The 22,622-nt window shown below is 34.1% G+C and overlaps 1 non-coding gene across 1 annotated transcript; it reads right to left on the bottom strand.

Moving 5' to 3' along the window:
• Positions 1-3,356: 3,356 nt before the first annotated feature.
• LOC145294455 (U6 spliceosomal RNA) lies at positions 3,357-3,458 on the bottom strand. Its single transcript, XR_013869871.1, has one exon. It is a non-coding gene; the product is annotated as a U6 spliceosomal RNA (small nuclear RNA).
• Between the last annotated feature and the right edge of the window lie 19,164 nt (positions 3,459-22,622).

Here is a 22,622-nt window from a genome sequence, read left to right as displayed (position 1 = left end):
GAAGGGGCACGTAGTTAACTTACAATATTACAATTTCAGTTTTCTTCTTTCTTTGTGGTGTTCCTTTCATCTTTTTGTGTTGCTTCTGTTGTAGTTTCTATACTGCTGGTTAACCTTTGTAGCTCATGTTGGTTAGTTTCCGCATTCGAGGGTTTTCCTTAAGATTTCTGATTTTTTTTTTTCGCATTACTGTCTCTTTCGCTTCGATTACAATTTCTCATAGTCTTTTTTTAATATTTTATATTGATTTTCAGTTGCGGGCAAGTTTCAGCTATTTGCTTTGTTTTTCTGTTTATTTTGTCTTCACCATGTGAACTGCTGGGACAGTAAAATCTATAATTTGGCGGATTTTTCCTTTTTGTTAATTATAATGACTTCTGGTCTTCTTGGTTGGATGAGTTTATCTGTTTGTATCTCCATGCCCTAAATGATTTTGTGGTTTTCGTTTTCCTGTACTCTCTCTGATTTTTGTATGTACCATTTGTCTGCATGTTTGAAGTACGGGCGTTTGCAGAGTTAGTATGTGGTTTACCGTTTCGATCCTTTGTCCACAGAGTCTATATGTACTTTGTTCCTGCGTTTTAATTATTTTATCTTTCCTGTGGTGTGTTTTGTGTTGTTCTGTTCAGATCTCAGTAGGGTTTCTGTTTCGCTGTTTATGTGTCTTGTTTTAGATATGTCGATTATCAATCATTTATGTCGTGTTCATGTTGACTGTGTCTCTCACTACAGTGATGAAAAAAATTTTTTTACACGGTGGTCACCACTTATCAAGGCCCAGAAGCCATTCAGGGATAAGGGTTATTGCAAGTACAGTACGTTAGTGTGGAGATTTGATGAAGTGTTTACTTAAGGGGGTGGTTCACTAGGAATTTGTTAACGTTGAACTTGAAGACACCCAAGTTGTAGTCAGGTGGGAAGCGGGCAGACGGAACAGAGTTCCACAGGCGTGCAGTTCTAAGAAAGAAGCTTTGTTCATGGAATCCACGTTTTGAAATGTTCCAAGTTAAGAACTTTTTCAAATCTTTTTTACGTTTTCTACACAATCTTCTACACTTATCAATACTTTTCACACCTCCGTTCTTTTTCACATAGAGTCGGTAATTGTAATCTTTTAGGTGCCCTTGGTTGGTTGGTTGTTTTTGTTTTCCAGCATATAAACCCTTTTCAGATTATTTAGTGCCGAATCCAGTGATTTTAAAGAACAATTTTTTAATCGAGTATATTTGTTGTTTTTTTTAAGCCGGTTTCTATTTAACTCATAGTTGGGATCCTAACAGTTACTACCAGTCCGGGTCAGAGTGGACCTGGGAGCAATGGGAATTAAAGTGTGGCTCCACTCTCCCGAAACCTCGCGAGCTGGGGCCTCACCATCGGATATATTTTAAGGTCATATACAGGACCTCTTTTAGGTGTAATGCATTGTGTATGGTCATTAGTTCCTGGTTTTCTAATGAAGATGTCTAAGTTTTTCTTGTGTCCAGCCTATGACTGACCCAGAGTACCTTATTAGTCTACTGCTCGGGTGTTTATTCCTTTTACCAGATTTCTATTGTATAGTTTTGTTTCTAAGAGTTTTCTTGTACTTTGCAGGTACTCTTTTCTCATCATCTTTTTCATTATTTTGTAGATTTGATGGTGTCTGCTTCTAGAACAATGTATCATGTTATCCAGCGCCCTCATCTCCCCTTGATTCGGCAGTTCCGTGCTATCTGGTGTCTTTAGTCTTTCGCTTTTCATCTTTAGCAATCTACACATTTCCATTCCAAATTCCAATTGAATATTTTGGTTATGTTTATCAGCTTTTCCGATTCCTTTTTGCCTTTTTCAAATAACTCCAGATCACTTATCCTGCATACATTAAGTGGTTTATTTTTTATTTCTGTGTCTGTAGATTGGTATTACCTGGATATATCGTTGAGTGGCACCATGGATATGATAAACAGTAATGGTAATAAAAAGTCTCCTTAAAAAATGCCTCTCCGTCCTCTTATCTCAGCCACGTGCTGTCCTCCAGCTGTGAATTTCAATCCCTATGTTTCTATTGATGTCATAATGATATTAATAATCTTGTCATATATCTATATATCTATATAAGTGAAATTGTCTGTGTGTGCGTGTCTGTGTGTGTGTGTATATTTCCCTACCAAACTACTCTGTAAATTTTTAGTCTACAGATTCGATATTCGACATAAGGGGTATTGAGATTTCGGAAACTCTTTTTCATCGGTTTTCGGCCAGAAATGTGGCTGTCAAGGGGTTAAAATTCAACGATTTGACCTTTGAGAGCTCTACCAAACTTTTCCGCCAATTTTGAGTCTAAACACTTGAAATTTTAGATGTAGGTTACTTAGACATGAATAAAAAATTTTAATTTGATTTGAGCCCAAAACAATAAATGTTAAGAGGTCAAAATTTGGGTCAAAAGAGCTATGTGGTCTCTACAAAATTACTCAGCCAATTTTAGGTCTAAATATTTGAAATTTTACATAAAGTGTATTCAGACATAGTGTAAATTTGTAATCGGTTTTTGGCCGAAAATTTGGTTGCCAATGGGTCAAAGTTCAAAAGAGTTGACATTTGCGATCTGTAGCAAACCATTAAGCCAATTTTGGGTCTAAATATTTGACATTTTACATAAAGGGTATTTAGACATACAGCAAGCTTTTTAATAAGTTTTTGGACGAAGATTTGACGGCCAAGAGGTCAAAGTTGAAAGAGTTGACTTTTGCAGACTCTACCAAACTCCTCCGCTAATTTTGGGTCAAAACACTTGAAATTTTAGATGTAGGTTACCTGGACATAAGTCAAACTTTTTAATATATATATATTAAATAGTTACGCACATAATGTTATTAACAGTACATAAGGCCCAAGCAAAGCCGGGCTGAATAGCTAGTTTTATATATTCTTAAGCATTTCATTGTCCATGCTTGAGAAATTCTGTCATAGGCTTCGTGTTATTTACTCATAGTCCTTTCCACCTCGGTCAGTAACCTATGGAAATTAATTTGCATCACCACAATAGCCGCTTACTATTGATTTCTGGATGCCAATGACCATTCGCATTCCCTGGAATTTGGGTGACAATAAGTCTCCGCAAGGTCTCAGTTTTCTTCGCACTCATCTAGCAGAGGCCTGATTAGTGATCTATTCTCAGTTTTTCCATCCTCCTCGACCCTTCTTGACTATTTGGTGTGGTGTTAGTTGATGTCAGCACTGCTTTTTTTTTTTTTTTTTTGAAGGAGGAGGTGATAATTTACAATTTTTCATTTTCAATATTCTTGATTCCATTCTTCTATCTTTTCGTTTTATTTTTCTTGCAGCTTTTACCATATGTGGATTGACTTCCTCCAAAAATTTTGCAACGCTTCACAAATTGCATGTCATTCTTGCGCAGGGACTATTCTAATCTTTTTTGTATCGTTCCAAAACGAGTGCAGTTATTTTTTTAATATTATTTTTTATGATGTGTATTCTTCTAGCCTATGACGAAATAAAATAAGGATTGGGTCAGAGTTTGATCGTCTGAATGATTAAAACTATGAATACAGCACAAAAATTCTTATTAAAATATTATTGAACAAAATCAACTATTTTTAGCCATTTTTAATAAAATAAAAAAGGATAATGGCTGGCAGAGTTAAACATAATCTCGCGTTTTAATGTGTAAAAATTCCAGCTTCCCAAAAGAGGCCATTCTGGGTTGGAATAAACATTAAAATTTCCTCAATCTAGAGAGATGTTTCCTTCAGGAATAGAGGACAGAAAAAGTGGAGTGCATTATCAGAACATATACTATCCTTTGCTCTTAGCCAAGAATGGTTACGGGGTATTTAGTTCTCTCTCTCTGCAAGAACAGTGACATCAAGGTCGGAAAGTGGAATTAAGAAGTCAGCGCCTTCGAGGAGGAACACTTACAAAACGTGCTTGGGCAAGGCTCCGTCGGCAATCCCCGGTAAGGGTATCTCGGGCGCTTCGCAATAAACTAACCCCTTTCTTAAAGAGAGATAGTAGAGCCTGAGAGAGTGGACCTCCTTGAACTGCGCAGAACCAGCATTATACAGCAATCAAAAGGGAACAGATCATTGCAGGAATATTCTAATCTCTGTTGCTTTTGAGGACCGAGGATAAAAATCCCTAGTCATAGTTATTAGTACCATCCGTAAAGTCTTGTGTTTCATCATCATCGTCATCATCATCATCATAATAATAATAATAATAATAATAATATTTTATTATTATTACTATCATGATAATAATCATCATCATCTATATATTAATACGATAGCATGTGTGTTATTTTCTGTCGCGCTTACATCCAGGTCGTTTAATTGTTTCGGTTTCGATAATAGCTGAAGGAACTCAGGTTATATATATATATATATATATATATATATATATATGTGTGTGTGTGTGTGTGTGTGTGTGTGTGTGTGTGTGTGTGTGTGTGTGTGTGTGTGTGTGTGTGTGTGTGCGCGTGTGTGTGTGTGTGTTATGTAATGGATGGTATTAAGATGACGTATGTATTATTTTTGCTGTTGACTGTTCGTATTAGGAAGAGTCTTAGTGTGTTCATGTGTGTTGAGTGTTGTGAGATGCTAGATATTATATATATTCATTGTGAGAGTTCATATTGTTGGGAGATGGAGACATCAGTGAGATATAGAGACAGGGTACATATAAAGAGAGCGACACAGTTCTTATATATAACGAGACAGAAAGGGTATAGATTTCTACAGGAGCAACAAGCCTGTAATTAAATGAAAGGAGATTTATGAATATCTTGATAGATAGACCGAGAGTGCGTTTGACATTTACGTTTTGACAGTTGCACATTTTTATAAACACAAAGTTCACATTAATACAATTTCACTTTACCTTTGTTTTGATAGAATGACACAACACAAGACGGCAGTTATAAAAACACATGATGATACGTTTATTTCTTCTTCGGCCGGTTGGACATGATTTTGTATTTCAGGATTCAAAGTTGTTACATGGTTATCTCTAAACCTCTCGCTTCCTACAGGGTGCCTTGACTCTAACGGAGAATCGGTCTGATCTCCTCTGCTTCTCTGATCTGACTGATCTGATTCTCTTCTCTAACTAAATTCATAACTCATGGCGTCACTACATGACCAAGCACGTGCATATGAAAACACATGGCACGACATGCCTCCGTATTTAAGCATGCATTGTTATTCACATGTTTCTTATAAAGCCGACCCTCTAACCTAATTTTCGTAACCAACTTTACAAATAACATTTTCCATTGTCCGTTTTTAAATTCCTTATTTTAATTTTCATTTTTATAACAGAAACAAATTCATCATTACATTCCTTTTTCAATAAACAGATATCTAACTATTTTGTGGGAGCTAAACAATGGCAATTCCATATTTCTTATTTTCAGTAACATTCTGTATTTATTTTAACTTACGATTGGAATTCTCAATTCCAAATCTAGCCTCGCAAGTTCGAATCCTTGATTATCCATATTTACATTTAACTAATTCTCCATTTTTTTAATTACATGGAAAGGGGACAGCCCTTATCATGTAACACACACACACACATACACACACACACACACACATTTATATATATATATATATATATATATATATATATATATATATATATATATATATATAAGCTAATGCACCCAAGTCATATGGATATATTTTTTTATTTTGGAAATCGCAACTTTATAATATATAAAATATAGATAGAATATTAACTCTATAAAAATATATACGAAATCTGCAAGAATTCAAATATCATATTTAAGAGTAATTTACGACTGGGCTTTACCGGGCGTTCGTGCTAACTTAGATTAATACTTTTGCAGTTTTAACAAAAAAAAAAAAAGCTACAATAATATCAGAGCGTATCCTATTACACTGAACATCTACAGACTCCCAACATCAATATATTACATATTAATGAGTCCCCTGTGGAATTTCCACAGGTCACGCCAGTTATTATTATTATTATTATTATTGTTATTATTATTATTATTATTATTATTATTATTATTATTATTATTATTATTATTATTATAACCAGGTGTTCAGAGAGAATGTAAAGTATATGGTATTATGGGCATCCGTAACTTATAACTTTTTTAAAATAGATCCCTACACGATGCATAAAGACAAACACACACACACACACACACACACACTATTTATACACATACATGCAGACATAGAATCCCACGCCCATACACAGAGATACGCGCACATACATATGTATGTACATCAAAGTAGAGGCGTGCTGTACGCACAACGACGACATCAGCAAGAATGGATATTTCTTTTCACTGTCCTCGCCATCTGTGACCATGATGTTGTTGTGAACTTGTGTTTATTGATTACTAGATTTGAGTGGGTTAGCTCAACGTAGTTCGCCTTCAGCAAGGGAGAAGAGAGAATGCTGTTCAGCCAACTGATAACGACGCAGGATAGGGGAGGAGGTGAAAGGATAGGGGAGAGTTTGGTAACAGAAGCTTATTTTTTATTTGTAGTTTTATTTATTTATCAATTTATTTACTTTTTTTTTTTAGAATAATCCTGCTGGAGTTTTCGTGGCTATGTTGATTTGAGTGCAAAAGTGAAAAACAAATAATGAAAAGAAGAAAAAGGATTGAGAAAATTCTATTCTTTCTATGTGTCTGTCAATTTTGTTCTTTTCGTAGTCGCTTCGTAGCTGATAATGTACACACGCGCACGGGCGCGCGCGCACACACACACACACACATACACGCACTCATATATTCCTGAGTTTATATAAAAATATATTTTTTTGATGTGATTTTGTTTTTATTTTCGAATACTGCGATTGTTTGATTAATATTTCATCGTCTCTGACGAGCAGCCAAATAATCTAAAGACAATACTTCGTTACAGGTTGCGAAACATGCGTAGGGCGATAAAATATATATATATATATATATATATATATATATATATATATATATATATATATATGCATACATATATATATACATATATATATATGTATGCATATATATGTATGCATATATATATATATATATATATATAGACATTCACAGAAAAAAAAATGTTGTAATTCGTGAACTGATTCTTTCCTTGCTCATTGATATTCAACCAACCAACCAATCTCGCTGTTTGATTATAAATAAGCAGTTTGAGCACTATAAAAGTGGTGGACAAATGTTTGTTGAAAAATAGACATTTGGCGAGATTATTTGCGGGCGCCGCTTCCGTGGGTCGATCCGTAGAACTGCTGACTGTCAACGTGATGGTTCTAGGTTCAATCCTCGGCTTAGGAGAGGTGCTAGTCTAGCGGCACTGATGTGTTATGATACAACGAAACAGGACTGTATGTCGATGACTACAAATACTGCGAGTGCTGGTGTCATGAGTTCGATCCTAACCTATGTTGATGACGACTGAGAGCGAGAAACATGCATGTCCATAGGTATACCTTTTTTATGCACGTAATAATATTGAATAATAATGATATATATACATACATATATACATACATATATATATATATATATATATATACATATATATATATATATATATATATATATATATATATATGAGAACAAGTAGTTAATAAAACATGTTAAAAAACACTTTGAAAAAGAGATAAAAACATATTTAATTTTAAAAAGGAAACACTAAATAAGTGGATAGTCCTTAATCCGCGGAGTTTCGAAGAAATACTTTCCTTCGCATCAGAGGGTAGGATTTAGAAAAATGCGGGATCGGACTTTGCTTGCAAAAGTATTTAATGAAACTACAAGTAAGTCATAGATCTTACTTGGTAAAATTAGTCAAGCAGAGAGAATAGGGTGAATAAAAAAGTGAGTTCAAGTAAATGGATAGTCTGGTGAAGGGTAAAATATCCAATGACGGTAAAATTAAAAAATTTAGAATCCAAGAAAGTTAGTTTAACTTCCATTCGCACAAGTAAAATCCAAATGAAGATGATCCAAAGTAATCCAAAAGGCAGAAATCCGTGGAATAATTCACAAATAGGTACAAAGAAATGGGAAAGAATTCCAATAATATTATTAAAAGAAATATAAAATGTGCGTAAAAATAAAAATGGAAGAAATTTAAAACTCGACTGTCGAGTCAAGGCTAAATTAAGAAATATATATATATATATATATATATATATATATATATATGAATCATTTTTTAAATTAAACTAGCGAATGTGGGGGGGGGGGCTTTGCTCGGGCGTAAAATACGCTTAAATATTTTTTTAATTTGTCTCGATTTCGTATATATTATTATAGAGTCGTGATTTCTAAAGTAAAAAAGCATTTAGGTACCATCAGCTAGAATCGAAACTGTAGCATTCAAAGTTTGTGACGTCACCACTGAACCAACATAACACGCATATAAACTGATTAAAAATTAAAAATTAAAAATAAACTAAGATGAATGTAAAAAATTCATAACGAATTTTTCAATTTTTACCCATTTTTGATTTCTTAAAAGCATTTTAACCGGCCTAAGACACATATAAGAACGGTCCGCAAAAAAAAAAAACAATCATTTGACGCCCCTAGCGCCGCTCTGTGACTTTTAGCTTCAGGGGAGATAGAGTTTGAAAATCTGGAGACAGACAGACCGACAGATAGAGATATAGCTTTTTATATATTGATAATAGGATAAGCTATTTGTCTTCAAATTATGATTTGACGTGAAAAGTAGTTGTTCCATCGGTGATGATTAACAATAGCATTGATAGCGAGGCTCTTTGGAAGATTCCTCTTTGCATTCTTTAAAATTCTGACATTCCTGATAATTAGCAATCAGCAAAATTGGTAAGGATTGAACCAAAAATGTATATATATATATATATATATATTGCCAATGTACCCTTTTTCGAGGTCAACGGCCAACTAGCACCGTGTGTGTTTGTGTGTGTTGGGGTGGAGAGGGCTCCCGTAATCCGTGGTGAAGGCAACCTTTCTTGGAGAAGCAAATCTCTGATATAAAAAAAACATAAAGCAGGAGACCAATACCCGCATTAAGCTGGTCTGCAGTTTTACTTGTTGCTGGCTATCTTGCTCTTGCTTGTTGCTGGATTTCAACATTTTAAACCGAGAGAGAGAGTCTTAGCTGTTGTAAAAAGCTAACACTCTGTAACATCATCTTTGTATAGATACTCCCTCAGGCATTTGTCTATAAAAATGGTCCTGTGGCGATGGAAAAGTTGTGATCTGTGGAGGCTTGAAATGCTGGAAGCATGTAATAATTGATCTCAATGACCGTCTTCGGTGTAATGCCTGTTTGAGCGTGTGAATTCACCGGTAGGACTAAAAAAGAAAAAAGTCATTTTGGGGCTTATGGACTTTAAGTGTCTGAGGGAGTGGCACCCGTCTGACAAGACGTTGCAATCATATATATATATATATATATATATATATATATATATATATATATATATAACTACTTCATTTACTCACATAAAATTAATATACAAAAGTATAAATTTATGCGTAAACTTATATATTTACTTCAAAAGTGCTCAATAAGTAGGTAGAGCTGGTTAGTAATTTATAAAATGTATATGGTGATTAAGCTACACTGAATATTACGCGTTCCATCCACTCTAGGATTCTTCAGGCTTATGCGCATAAGCCTGAAGAATCCTAGAGTGGATGAAACGCGTAATATTCAGTGTAGCTTAATCGCCATATATATTTTATAAATTACTATATATATATATATATATATATATATATATATATATATACACATATATATATACACATATATATACACATATATATATATACATATATATATATATATATATATATATATATATACTGCTTAAGTGTTATATCGTTACACGTATACCCATATACAAACAACTTTCCTGTATATGGAGAAGATATATGTATGTGTATGGCGTTGTGTGTGTGTGACTGGGAGAGATGGGGGCAGAAAGAGAAGTACACTACACGTGTAAATAGCGGCAAGGAATAATAGAAGATTTTGGTCGGAGATTTAGCGATAAACACGTCAGCGCAGGAAGGCGAATGCGTCCGCGGCGGTCCAGCATTTTCTGCTGTCAGTGTTGTCGGTGTTTTTGTGGCCGTAACAAACACCTGCGATAATCAAAGTGGCTCGTGGTTCGCCTCAGAAAAGTGTCTATAGTGCATCAGGGTAGTTGGCTGTGTGTGGAGTGGTGCGAAATGGTAAATTCCAGAAGATAATCAGCGTCGAGATTTAAAGACATCCAGAAGCGAAACGCTATCGTAGCGAAGGAACTATTTAGGAGGGGGGATTCTTGGCCCTGGAAGCTGAGATAATGTCAATCGGATCAAATTCTGAAGGTCATTGAAGGGTGAATATTCAAGATAAGGGCGAGGATATATACAAGAAGAGAGAACATTGAGTGGGGAAAAATGGCAAGTGGTCGAAAACGGCGTAGCAGGTAGAAGAAAGGGTCATTTTTACCACAGGTGCGAGAGAAAATTAATGTTTTACTTTGGTTTTCCAGCACAAGCAACTCTGGTCCTGGATATGACCTAAAACTATATCCGATGGTGAGGCCTCAGCTTGCGGGCCTTGGGGAGTGTGGAGCCACCCTTTAATTACCATTGCTCTCAGGTCCACTCTGACCCGGAGGGTTAGTACCTGTTAGGGTCCCAACTATGGGTTAAATAGAATCCGACTTTAAAAAAAACAAATATACTCCATTAAAAATCGTTCCTCAAAATAACTAGATTCGGCATTAAATAACCTGAAAAGGGTTGATATGCCGTAAAACAAGAACAACCAACCAACCAACAAGCAACTCTAAGACTTGATTTTAGTTTTTAACTTTAATTAAAGCCAGATATGACACCATAATTGGTGCCAAAGTTTTAATGGCGATATTAGTTTATATTGGGTTTCTAAAACTATTTTCGATTGGATTTTCACTTTTGGATATCTCCAAATATACGGCATAATCATGTTGGCAGGCTGGTTCTCGCTAGATCACCGAAGTTAAGCAACGATGAGCCTGGCCAGTATCAGATGGGTGACCATTTGAGAATGCAGGGTGCTATATAAGGTGGCAGATGGAATCACTTCCGCCATCAGGAACAGTAAGTTGCCGTCTTCCCTCCGCTAGCTAGTGAGAAAGCTTTGGGCAAGGTCGAATGCCCACAGTCCCCACTATTAGGGTACGTGAAGTCACACGGATAGGAGATGAATTAATTGTAGAGCAGGCTGATAGCTTCTTCTTGAATTGGTCAATTCTTCGTTGTGTCAGATACTGATTGAGATATATTGGCTAAGACTACCCGTTCTGTATAAGAACTGCGCTTATAATAAGTAATTGCAACCTACTATAGGTATTATACTGCACAGAACACCATGGTGAAACGGTTCGGATACAGATGGGACTGAACAGTCATGATCATCTATGTTTGCAAGCAGACCTGATACACAAAGAAGAAATCAAAATCTATCAAATGTTTTGAAGAGAGACTTTTGCGTTCGATTCTATTACGATGTTTAAATTAACTTGGCAACTTAATTTTTTATTCCTACCAGGGTGTCCTTTTCTGGGAGCCGGTTTCCCTACCCACCCATATTAAAAATGATATTGTGTTATATTTTATGGAGAAACAAATCTATTGAATAAAAGATAACGAAAAGGAGTTTCATTCTATACTTAAAAGCAACTTTATTTGTCATCTCCGTTAGTAGCATGTACAAGAGAGAAACGGGTTAGTAGAAGAGTTCAGTGTTCGTGTGCGCTTGTATTTATAGTAGTTGTTGAAAAGAGTTTCTGATGTAGGGACATAAATTAGAAATCCAACATTTAGATATAGGTCAGGCCTGTTGAAAGAGAGAGAGAGAGAGAGAGAGAGAGAGAAGTGTTTAATGTGTTTACGTATGTAGGAGCGGTCATCCGATAGTAGAAACGGGACAAAGGGTTAGTGTCTCGTGCTAGAAAAGAGTACGTATGTTAAGCGCACGTGGAAGCAAGTGACAGTTTGAAGGTCGTCATGTTGACTTGTTATACTCACGTTAGCCTGGGGTCACAAGACCAGGCGAGGTCTGCTGCCCGGCAGGGCCAGGAGGAAAGAGGGAAAGTGTTGCTGGTTTCAGGTTTTATATACTCGGTCACGTGACTAAGAGCTAGCTTGTGATTGGGCAAGCCAGGAAGAAAATGGATTTCAAATCTCGAGCCGCGAGAATCAACTCCTGCTACTGTGCTTGTTGCAAGTTCGTCTGCTACAAATAAGTAGAAACTTTGTTATTTTTCTTTGTATGACTATCATTTTTTATCATGAGAAGCAAATGTCAAGAGATAAATAAAATAAAATGAGAAAAGAAATAAAAGCAAAGAATAAGTTATCTTCCATACAATTAATGCTACTTGAATAATTGAAGTTGTATAAAGATTTATACAAATCTAAAATGAATTTATATGGCTTTTCTAAAATTCACTTGAATAAATTTTGTTGCAAACATGTATAGCGTTTCTTTATTGTTGTTGTTTTATGGAAGTCGCTTAAGACAAGACATGAAGTCACTTGATCTAAAGAACTAAAAAGAACTAAAGATAATTAACTAAAAGACAGGATATGATTATTAAACTTAGTTTTGAAAAAAAAAAACAAGAATATACATAAGTAGGGAAACAGTAGGAAAAGAGTCCAGAATCCTGCAGCTATTGGAAAGAAACTACTAAAACGTGAAGATGTATTATAGCGATGTACCTAAATAGAGAATTAATGAAGACCAATGGAAAAACGATTCAGATGAGTTGGAACAAAGGAAGCAGGTAATAGATCAGATAATTCTGAAGAACACATGCTATAATACTTATAGAAGAGATTGAGACTAGCAACATCACGTTTTGAAAAGAAAAGAGAGCAGAAAAAAAAGAAAGGAGGTTACCAATCAAACGCCGTTATGCTTCAGAACATTATCTAAAGCCCTTAATTTGGGGCATTTTTTATTATAGATAACAAACCCAAAAAGTGATTAACAATCAAATTTATAACGAATAAATGTTACCAAAGGCAAGATAATTTACTCTTCTATCTGCCTAGATAAGATGATTTTTGTGTGTTTTCATACTGATAGAAATCCACTCAGATTATTTCCCCTGTTACTTTCAGTATGGTGCTGGTCCTGTGTATTTCTAGAAGGTCCACCATCCCCGGCTTTTTGTTGTGTTTTTGAAAAGATAGTATTTTATTGCTAATCACCTGAGGCGCCCCTATCGGAGAAGACTGACCAGCTAAATTTTAGTGGGAACGCTGGCTTTTCAATTCCACTTTCCGATCCTTGTGTCACATTTTTCAATGTGCGAGAGAAATAAAAACCTTTAATTATAATTGTCATTTTGTACAGCATGAAGTGACAGAATTCAGGTGCATGCCCCCCCCCCCCGACATGATTATAAATAACACATGGCAACTGAAACAATGCATTGACTTTTTCTTTACTTTTTTTCTTTTTATTCTTGTTCCCGCCAATCAATTATTATTTGGAACCATGCTTTTAGAGAACCAGCTAAGGAGATGAGCGAAATATCGGTTTACATGACATTTAAACTTCTGAAAATTGGTACAGTCAGAGAAGCAGTAAACAGGGAGGCAATTCCAAAGTCTAGCAGTCCGAGGAAAGGAGCTATTAGAGTAGAAGTCTCGCCAGCATTTAGGGATATCTACAGTGAAGGGGTTAGATTTTGTTGCTAAATGTGTTTGTCAGAGGTTTGTGCATCGAGGGGGTCCAATAAGTTTGTCAGCATACATTCTATTCAAATACTTGTAAAAAAGACACACTGATGCAATATTGCGGTGATAGGATATGGATTTTCTACTTAAATGTTTTTTCCCCTTTGACTGCTAAACTTTGGAATTCACTCCCCGTTTCCTGCTCCTCTGACAATGCAGGGTGGAACGATAAATTTGTCGCCCTAAAGAAAACAACACTTCAGCTTTATTTTAATACTTTTATTGAAAAAATCAATTCAGGTAACTTGATTATGTAGTAGAGTTCACATCTATTCAATGTAGCCGCCTTCAGCTTCACTCACCGCCTAGATACAGAACTGGAACCATGCCTTTTGCACACCGCCGGCAGAAGCTCCATGAATGCTTGGTGAATAGCTGCAGTCAGGCTGGCTTTGGTATTGTGGGAGGTCATGTTGGTGATGTTCACAACGTTCGATCAAACGAAGTAGTTTGTCCTTGTTATCCGTGACAATCTAGCGATACATTTTAATGGTGCTGGCAATGGTCCTGCTGTTATAACTTGGATCGGTAGAGAGTATGAGTTGTACAGCGGCGCATCTCTGATCTCGTTCGTTGAATATTGTGTCACTTTCAGGCATGATAGAAGGCTCCTATCACTCTTGGAATTTGTATACAACTGGCTCACTAGTATATGGTCTGCAATAAAAAAAAAAAAAAATCGGTTTTCGTCAAACGGAAATGGAATCATGTTGTCTTTTCTAGGGCGAGAATTTTATCGTTTCACCCTGTACTAATAGGAAAAAGAAGGAGAGAAAACAAGGAGGCGGTGGAGTAGTGAAGTTAGGCTCATCATCGGGATACGTCCCGCGATTGAAGGACAACAGCAAGGGACTCATAACTTTACAGATAATGTTATCATTTCCATGTATAATATAAATCTAACCTGTCTGTTTAAATGTATGTACGTGTGTATGTATGTACGTGTGTATGTCTGCCTAAAACTTTTGACAGAGACAATTTACATGAGATTGGTACCGTTTTGAAGCTTGCCATTCGGATGACAAATATCGAAAAATTGGCTAAAACATTAATTCGTTCACCCTCAACTGAGCACTTTTCTACAGGGAGGGTCGCTTTTTTTCGCCAATATTTTCGAAAATCGTCCCCCTCTTTTCGATTGACTAGCCTTCATTTAAACCTACGCTACTTCCGGTTTGGCAATAGGCGCAACAGCAAACACGTAACGTTCTTTTTTCGTTTTTTTCTTCCATCGCGGTACAGGTTCGAGCCTGCTTGCCTGAATACTACCACTTCTTATTTTTTTATTTTTTTTTGCTTAACACAAACCTTCAAACATCCGAGAAACGTTGAGCACCCAGGCTAGTCTCATTTAAAAGAAAGCAAGATAAGATATGAGAAAGATGGAGAAGAGGGAAAAAAGAAAAGTAAAGTATCCTCCACTCTATAATAAGGATCAATGTGTATCTATTTGTGTGTATATATATATATATATATATATATATATGTATATAATATAAAGCTGAACGTCTGTGTGCGTGTGTGCGTGTGTGTGTGTGTGTGTGCGTGTGTGTGTGTGTGGTCACTAATAGGCTCCTATATGGTTGACTATTTTAAAAAAACTGATTACATATAATGATAGAAGATGTATCGAGGATCAGGAATGGGTATATTTGTCTGGTAGAACGGTGGTTCATAAAATTTGTGATGTCTGCGTTCGCGCCTGGCCCCCAAAGAATGGGAATAAAAAATGAAAAAAAAAACGTTTATAAGGGTTTTGATATAGATGTACATAAGAATACTTTGATAAGTATGTTTCAACTTAAATAGGGATGGTATGATAAAATTGTGGGGTCTTCGTTCGCGCCTGTACTCCATGGAAATATGGCACGAACTTTAACAAAGTCTTTTCATATCTATTTGTGTAAGTATGCTTTGATAATTATGTTTCAGTTTGAAGAAATATGGTATAATAAAATTATTGGGTGTTCATTCGCGCCTGATCTCCATAGAATGCAAATATGTAACAAAGTTTAACAAGGTTTTTTTTTAAATGGGTGAGGGTCCACAATACCACCTTTACTTTAATCTTAATTCACGTTAGCTTTTATTTATTTTTTGGAGTTGAATCATATTGTGTCGAATAAATTCATCTCATTAATTCACGTTCTTATGAAAGTGAAGGTCAAAAAAACAAAAGTCGGAAATTTAATTTTGCATAACTCTGTTTTTTCCTTGTCCACTTGCACATGGCACTCTTTCGAAAATAGATAAATAGATAAATTATAAAAAATAAGAACGTTACTTGCTATCGCATCAAAAGAAGGAAAAAATCCTGCTCCCGTGATTGCGTGTCTTTTTAAAAACATTTACGTACCTTTTTATTTTTATTTATATATCTGTTTAAGCTTTTTTTCTTGTCAGTGTACTAGAAGGAATTCAGTTGATTACAACCCTTTCTGCGTGTTCTTTACATTACAATAGTACAACCCTGAATCCGACGGCGCAATACTACACCGTTCAATACTGTAAAACTGAAACGAAGCTGTTCTGCTTGAAAAGGGTACCATTTTCTTCTTATTCATATGTATATCGATTCGTTGCTTTAAAAAACTAAAGTAATTATGTGTTTACTTTTTTAATGTCCCATTTTGCTGTTTCGGATTATTTTACTAAAGTAAGTAAAGCTTCATTATTTTTCAAAACTGCTTTTGTTTCTTTGTTTTTCGATATTTCGTCAATATTATTTAGTAAGAGTGTTTAGCAAAAAAGCCAACAAACGACTACCCGAAAACATAAATATACAAGAAATAAATGTTACCATAGTCAATAAAAGTTCAGTTCATGTTTTTTGTTTTGTTTTGACTTAGTTTTTAATGCTCTTTACTTGAAATAATTTCAGTGAACCGAAATTAAAACGAAATTTGAGGCGACAACTACTTAAATGAATTTTTATATAAACTACACATGCCATAATCGAATATTCCTCAAACACAAAATAACGGAAAACATTAAAATATGTTTATAAATATTCCTTACGTTGAAGGAACTCTCTTAAATTGTTAACACAGAATGCTCAGGTGCGCCTCCTTCAAATTGAAAACGGGGCTCTCCATTTCAAAGTCGCTGCCATTTTGATTTTTTTTTTAAACCGGTTCGTGAATTAAAATTTTTTTTTTTTTACAAACTACTTAAAAATACAAACCAATGAACTTTTCTTCCATAAAATTAACTTTTATTGGCTATGGTAACATTTATTTCTTGTATATTTATATTATTAATATATATATAATATTTTCTCTTTGTAAGGAAACATAATTTTGTTGGTCACTCTTGGTTACGAAGGGAAACAAATTTGATATAAAAAATATATTTTCGCGAAAATTATCTTTACTCTCACCATATTTTGCTTGGGGTAAAATTTTTGAGTATCAAAACTTATCTCTTTACAACCCCCTCCTTTTAATAACATATCATACTTTCATCAATCACAGTCCATTTTCTGTAGGCTGTTTTTGAACCCTGTCAAGGACGGGTAATTCTGCTGGTATATATATATATATATATATATATATATATATATATATATATATATATATATATATATGTATATATATATATATATATATATATATATATATATATATATATATATATATATATATTATAACTCAGATCAGCTTGCTCGCCGCTTGCATGCTTGGGTGTTTAAACCGTCCATCCGGTTTCTGACTTCCGGTTTCCAAAAATTTGTCTGCTTACCTATTTCATAGCTGCCCTGTCTTAAGTCCAATATTAAAAGCCACTGCTGCTATTCAAAGCATACACAAGGTCAACAATATTTTTTTGTTTTAACTTATTTTAACGTGTTTTCCTTAAAAATAATTGTAATCTAACCCTGTTGAGTTAAAAAAAAATGATTTAAACATAAATATACAATATGTAACTATAATCATATTTATAACCATATTAACTGTTTTTTGTAGAGCTCCTGTCGATTTTCAGGCCTTAAAACATATTTCCTCTTCAAGGAGGGGGAAGTTAGAAATTTAGTTTTAGTAGTGCTTTTAGTAAGGCCTCCTTAATTTTAAATAGTGCTTGCTGAAGTGCTCTGGAAGCTTTGGAGTTATTTTTTTTTTTTTACTCATCGCTTAAAAAATGTTTTAGCGAGACAATATAATCTCAAAATTAATTTCTTTTTTTTACATTTTTCATCTTACCCCTTATGGGCTGATGGGTAGACTAGTATATATATATATATATATATATATATATTAAGTAATGTGATTTATAATTTAAAATTTAAAAATCAAATTTTAATTAAATTAAAAATCTGTTTTATAAGAAGGAACAACAACAAAATCAATTATCTGTACGATCGTTTCGGAAAACAATGCTTTTTTTGTGGTATACATCAAGTTATGTAGAATAATTATATATAGTTTTTTGGTAAGTGTGTATATATATATATATATATATATATATATATATATATATATATATATATATATACACACACACACACATAATATTAGTGATGAGATGATTCCAATATTTTTCCCGTTTTCGATACGATTACCGATTCCGTACTAAATTCCCGAATTCCAATACAATTACTGATTCCAATACCGATTCTTTATAAATCTGTAAATGTTTAACTATAAAGTTGTTATTTTTCCCCCGACTACTATAAAAACGCATGACAAATGTAGAGATATTTTCCTAAACGAAAAAAATACACTTGCGGGGGAGGAGGGGAATCATCTATCATTTTTAGTTTAAGTAGTAGTTAAAAATCAACAAATATTTAGTATCTTATTATCATTACCAGCAAAGGAAGATGTTGTTTATAGCATTTTGCTTCAAATAAAAAGACAATTAAAAGAATCATTTTGGTATCAGAAAATATTCACAATTTTTTCTGATTTTGATACCCCCAAATGTTCCAATTTTTCTGATTCTGATTCCAAGTAATAGTCCCAACACTGATATATATATATATATATATATATATATATATATATATATATATATATATATATATATATGAGCAAACAGTTAATAAAATATGTTAAAAAACAATTTGAAATGAGTTAAAAACATATTTAATCTGTAAAGGAAACACTAGATAAATAGATAGTCCTTAATCCGCGGAGTTTCGAAGAAATAGTCTCCTTCTCATCAGAAGGTAGGCATTAGCAAAATGCGGGATCGGATTTTGCATGCAGAAGTATTTGATGAAACAACAAGTAAGTCAAAGATCTTACTTGAAAACAAAATAAGTTAAGCAGAGGGAATATGGTAAAAAAAAGGTGATTACACATGAATGGATAGTCTGGTGGAAGATAAAAAATCCAGTGACGGTAAAATCCAAATGTAAAACTTCAAGAAAGTTAAAAGAATTTCCATTTGTACAAGTAAAATCCAAAGACATCCCGTAATTGGAAGAAGATGCTCCATAATAATCCAAAGGCAGAAATCCATGGAATAATTCACAAACATGTGTACAAGGAAAAAAATAATATCAATAAAAGTAAAATAAGATGTGCTTTTCACTCTACTTCCGAGACATAACTATAAATAAAAAAAGATCTAGGAAGAAAAAGGAGAGAGAGAAAAAAAATGATAAAGTTAAATATAAAATAAAGGGAAACAAAAGTCAAAATGACCCAGACAGGAAATGTAAAAGGCACGAAAATATATATAGGGCAAAATAATATAGGGCAACTGAAATGTACAGGTTATCATTTAAAAAAAATGTCAGCAAGAGTTATTAAACGACACTAAAAGGAAAATAAAAAAGGAAAATAAAAATAAATAAAGAAATATATAATAAATAAATAGAAAATAAAGAATAAATAAATAAAGAAAGAAATAAAATATAATAAAAAATAAAATATAAAATATAATATATAATATAAAATAAAATAAAATAAGAAAAGAATAAATATGAAAACTAAAAATTATTTAAGGGGAGAAGATGGCCGGTATCAGCAATTTCAGGAAAAAAAAAAGTAAGTAAGTTCATATAATAAAATTTAAGTAAAATAAACGCTGCTCCATAGACTCCAGGTCTACTTTCCTCTATATAATATATATATATATATATATATATATATATATATATATATATATATATATATATATATATATATATATATATTATATAGAGGAAATTATAATAAATGTATTAATACTTTTAAAAGAACAGTCCCCATAATACTGTGGATATATAATAAGCTCAATAGGTATATTTATCCTAGAGCTATATCAATATTGAGTAAAAAAATTAATAATTGTGAATTATCAATCAGTTTCAAAAGGAAAAACAAACAAAATTAACTTGAGTATACGATCGTTTCGGAATCGATGTTCATTTTAATTAAAATTGACAATAGTTATTGACAATAATTTACAAAGGTTTTGTCTTAGAACATAATTTCCTCATCAGCAAAGATGGGGGGAGGGAGATTTAAGACACCAAAATAAAACTAGCATTTTTGTCGTAAGGCGGATGTTCCTTAATGAGTTCCGTAAGAATTTTTTTTTCAGTTCAGTCAGTATATCTTTAAGCATGTTGCTATATCTTGGTTCTGACTTCGCTAATGTGTGTGTGTGTGTGTGTGTGTGTGTGTGTGTGTGTGTGTGTGTGTGTGTGTGTGTGTGTGTGTGTGTGTGTGTGTGTGTGTGTGTGTGTGTGTATTTCCATTTTACACAAAAATAACAGAGTAAAATACATACCTTTTTCTAGCCATTGAACGAAACCATTTCAAGCTGTGAATGGTGGTAAGAAAACAAATGGCAAGCCAGATAATCACTTCAGACTTACCCTACCACCTGAAAAATTTGTAAATAAACATTCCAGAGACAGACAGAGTGATTTTTATAAAAGAGATTAACCTTGGGAAGGAAGATGTATCCAAATATATCGTTTTTTTTTTGTTTTTTGGAGTTTTTTTTTACACAGTGATCACCACTTATCAAAGCCCGGAAGCCACTCAGGGATAAGGGTTATTGCAAGTACATTACGTTAGTGTGGAGATTTGATGTAGTGTTTACTTAAGGGGGCGGTTCATTAGGAATTTGTTAACAATATATATATATATATATATATATATATATATATATATATATATATATACACACAATTAAGTGGTTTATTCCTTATTGACTGGGATATTTTGAGGGTTCTAGGAGATTTGCCCTCCCAGGCTTTGCCTTCACTCTTTGAAATGTGGTTAGGTTGTTTTTAACCACCTGAGGCATCCCTACCGGTGTCTGCCGACGGATCTGTTTGGGCAGTTTTTGTAGGTCAGAATGCTCTTCCTCTAGGGCAGGGGATTCCAAACAATGGCTCGTGGGCAAGATCCAGCCCACCATAGTCTGTATTCCCACCTTCTGGGATCTTTTGGAAAACATAAAAATATTCAGGAAAACTTTTTAAAGAAATGTGTGGAAATAATATAGCGGTTTTTCTTTTTATTCAGAAAATGATTAAAAGAATAAGGTTTCGGAGAACAAGAGTCACTTTAAAAACCAAAGCTAAGAAGCAAAATAGTATAAAAACACGTCCAGCTCATTTTAGCAGTAAAAGGTCAACAATATGCCCCTCTCCCTGTTCAAAAACTTTGGAGACTTCTGCTCTAGACCGCTAGCGCTTTAATCCCACTTTCTGAGCCTTGTGAAAGGGAGATAAATAACTTCCATGTTATTTTACTTTGTTAGTAGCAAACAGACTGTAAGAACGTGTAAAAATAAAAAAATGAATAAAAAAAAAAGAAATATTTTCCATGGTAATTAATTCTTGAATAATCAATAAGCATAAATTACAATATTATCATTATTTACACATTTACACATTTAGGTGAAGGCGGGGTAAGTTAAGCCAGTTTTCCATTTTGGCTGTTCAGAACCTAAACGGCTAATTATTTTGCAAAGATGAGTGTATTATTTTCAATTCTTTTATTTGGGAACATTGTGAAACAAGTTGCATTCCTCTGCTAGTACACCTAACCCGACCATGAGCTTTACAAAAATGCATATCAAAATGTTGCTGTGGTTATAAAACAAATTATAATCATGAAGTAGAAATGTTAATTACAGCGAATGAACCAGCACAAAATTTGAAACATGTATCTGAAAGTAAGTTAATGAAGTTGCCAATGTGACAAGTCACAGCTGAACACGAGCTGGCCAGAACAACGAACAGAACTGCCAACACTATTTGGCTGTAGCAGCTTGTAAACAACATCTGCATTGAAACCCGCTTCGTCTTTTGGGTTTGGAACAAACACAGGCTTGTCCGTTCCTACCTTCCCAGCAACTTTTTGAAGGAAAACACCTTCGAACTCAAAGTCCTCCCTGTTAAGAGTGTCAACCCGAGCAATGTAGTTCACAGGTCGTGATTTGCCAGCACATTTGACAACCACAAAGCCACCTTCGATTATTGGGCTATCCAGATCAATATCACCATCACTATCTGATGATACATCATCAAATTCAAAATCTGAATCGTCAGTGTCACTTGAACATCTCGGGGGACATGACTTTTTCCCACCAGCATTGAACAAAGACTGCTTTGTTTTTGTTAATAGGCTCCTCTTTCTATTTTCAGAAAGGGCTATCATCTCCTGTCGTTCAGGGATGTCAGTCAAAATCTTTGAACTGTCCTTTTTGCGACCACCTCTTCTTGCCTTTCTTGGTGCTGCTTTCGGAAATGGCTGAATTACAGATGGTGAAATGTATGGACGATGCATGACATCATGTGAGCTAGATTAAACACAAGACCCAAATGCGGATGGTTGCATAAGATCATCTTCTTGCTGTTTTTGTGGTCGGACATCATCACTGGGCACGGGCAAGACTGCTT

The sequence above is a fragment of the Euprymna scolopes genome, chromosome 15 (genome assembly GCF_053919585.1).
Source record: "Euprymna scolopes isolate OS-2025 chromosome 15, ASM5391958v1, whole genome shotgun sequence".
NCBI classification, from domain to species: Eukaryota; Metazoa; Mollusca; class Cephalopoda; order Sepiida; family Sepiolidae; genus Euprymna; species Euprymna scolopes.
This window is presented reverse-complemented; position numbering and strand designations above follow the sequence as displayed.